The sequence below is a fragment of the Eubalaena glacialis genome, chromosome 7 (genome assembly GCF_028564815.1).
Source record: "Eubalaena glacialis isolate mEubGla1 chromosome 7, mEubGla1.1.hap2.+ XY, whole genome shotgun sequence".
In the NCBI taxonomy this organism is placed as follows: Eukaryota; Metazoa; Chordata; class Mammalia; order Artiodactyla; family Balaenidae; genus Eubalaena; species Eubalaena glacialis.
In genome coordinates this window covers 64,770,622-64,773,333 of record NC_083722.1, presented here as the reverse complement: position 1 = coordinate 64,773,333, position 2,712 = coordinate 64,770,622, and the positions used below count along the sequence as shown (strand labels likewise).

Here is a 2,712-nt window from a genome sequence, read left to right as displayed (position 1 = left end):
TTGAAGTATAGTTAATTTACAATGTTGTGTTAGTTTCAAGTATAGCGGAGTGATTCAGTTTTATGTGTGAGTGTATGCATATATTCTTTTTCAGATTCTTTAAACAACTCTTCATTCTCTCCTTCGCTCAGGCCCTGGAAACCACCATTCTATTTTCTATCTCTAAGAATTTGGCTGTTCTAGATACCTTATGTAGGTGGAATTATATAGCATTTGTCTTTTTGCAACTGGCTTATCTCACTTAGCGTAATGTCCTCAAGGTTCATCCATATTGTAGCATGTGTCAGAATTTCATTCCTTTTAAGGATGAATACTATTTTATTATATGTATATACCACATTTTGTTTATTCATTCATCTGTCAAGGGATACTTGGGTTGCTTACCCATTTTGGCTCTTGTGAATAATGCTGCTACGAATATGGGTGTACAAATATCTCTTTGATATTTGCACCCTGCTTTCAATTCTTTTGGGTTTCCACACAGAAGTGGAATTGCTGGATCATATGGTATTTCTATTTTTAATTTTTTGGGAAATTGTCATACCACAGCAAATGTACCATTTGGGTTTTTTGCTTTGTTTTGTTTTGTTTGGCCACACAGTGTGGCATGCGGGATCTTAGTTCCCCGACCAGGGATTGAACCCGTGCCCCTACTTTGGGAGCACAGAGTCTTAACCACTGGACCGCCAAGGAAGTCCCAGTTTTCTGGTTTTTTTGGTAGTAGCCGTCCTAATGGGTATGAGATGGTATCTCATTGTGGTTTTGATTTGCATTTCCCTAATGATTAGTGATATTGAGCATCTTTTCATGTACTTTTTAGTCATCTGTATATCTTCTTTGGAGAGATGTCTATTAAAGTCCCTTGCTCTTTTATTTTTTTTTTAATATTTATTTATTTATTTATTTATTTGGCTGCATCGGGTCTTAGTTGCAGCACGCGGGATCTTTTTTTTTTTTTTAGTTGCGGCATGAGAAATCTTTTTTTTTTTTTTTTAGTTGCAGCATGCGAACTCAGTTGCAGCATGTGGGATCTAGTTCCCTGACCAGGGATTGAACCCGGGCCCCCGGAATTGGGAGCATGGAGTCTTAGCCACTGGACCACCAGGGAAGTCCCCCTTGCCCATTTTTTAATTGGGTTGTTTATTTTTTTGTTGCTCTCACATATTTTGTATATTGACCTCTACTGGATATATGACCCCAAAATATCTTTTTATAATTGATGTGTTTGAACCAGGATCCAACAAAGTCACACTATATTAGTATATTTTATTGTCTAATCTGGAGGAAATCCCTGTCCCTGTTTCTTTCCCTTGCCCTTGACTTGTGGCAGAATCCAAGTCCATTGTCGGGTAGATTTGTAATTTTGTATTTTACCTTTGCTGCTGCCCTCCAAAATTTCCTGCTTTTGCCTTGGATAATTTCATCAGTGAATTTTCCCTTTAGGAAAAAGGATTTCTCTATCAAAAGTTCCTAGGGGACTAAAACAAAAATGAGAAGAGGAAGCTTTCTCGGTATCTGGGAACCTACCTTTGGGGAGGTGGGCACTGGAGGAAGGAGAGAGGGGTGTGAGGATTAGATGGGGTTGAGCTGAGCGCATTCAGGTCACCATCTTGACCTGAGAGAACAGGGGCTTTCCCCATGATGTGACTGGTGTGGCCCAGAGAGCCCTCTCCATGACCAGGAGCAGACCCAAAGACTGTCCCCCCAGCCATGGGGGCACAAGGCAGATCCCAGGGGCCCTGCTGGGACCACACTGAGGCTTTGTTCCCAAGGGGACACTGGAGAGGAAGGTCTGGCCTCAGGGGGACTTTCTAGGAGTCCTGAGTGTACAGAGGCAAGGCTGGGAAGCCTCCAGCATCCAGGAGCCTCAGGAGCCAGGACATGGTAACAGAGAGACCAGTGAGAGAAAAGCTGTGGTCGCTGAAAATATCTGGGCACTCTAAAAGGTCACCAGAGTTATCTCTGGGATTAGGATTATGGGTATTTTTTTCTTCATATTTTCTAATTTTTCTCAAGTGAACAGTAAAAAAGTCGTGCATTCTATTTAAAAATAGATCGATCCTTTCAGGATTAAGACAGATATGCCCAAGGATGGCCATTACTGGTAACAACTGCTTTCTCTGGAGATCTGTGATCTGGAGTGGGGACTCTCCAGACTCTCCTTGGAGCCTAGGAGAGCAGCCCCTCCCGCTGGCCGGGCCAGGACCCAGGAGTGTGGCACGATCCCCAGAAGACCAAGCTTGGCAGAGGCAAGCAGTGTCCCCAGCTTCGGTGGCTGAGCTGCTGTTTACAGTTCTGCGTGCAGCCCTGGTGAGGCTTGGACCCTGTGAGGAGGAGGCCCAGCCTTAAGGAAGTTCCTGGCAAACCCACTGGAACCTACCCAAGGGCCCAGTTTCATGTACCCAGGAGAGCGTTATCCCAAGTTACTGCTTCCAAACTCCTTCCAGACACAAATGAAACCTGCTACTCCCGAAGTAGAGAACTCTTTATTATAAACCTAGGATACAGAAAGGGAAATTACAAATAGAGGCATTTCTCAGCTCTCTTTGAAATTCTCACAATGAATACAAACAGGTGTGAAAGATACTTTTTTTTTTTTAAGTTGTTAATTTTTTTTTGTCTTTATTGAGTTTGTTACAATATTGCTTCCGTTTCATGTTTTGGTTTTTTGGCCCTGAGGCATGTGGGATCTTAGCTCCCCCACCAGGGATC

At 43.1% G+C, this 2,712-nt stretch overlaps 1 protein-coding gene across 1 annotated transcript in view; it reads right to left on the bottom strand.

The window, feature by feature from the left end:
- Positions 1–2,474: 2,474 nt before the first annotated feature.
- Positions 2,475–2,712, bottom strand: part of MYD88 (MYD88 innate immune signal transduction adaptor) — a 4,629-nt gene continuing 4,391 nt past the window's right edge. Inside the window, exon 5 of the mRNA XM_061196511.1 lies at positions 2,475–2,712. This exon is cut by the window's right edge and continues 1,864 nt beyond it. The gene's annotated coding sequence lies outside the window, so the exon portion shown is untranslated.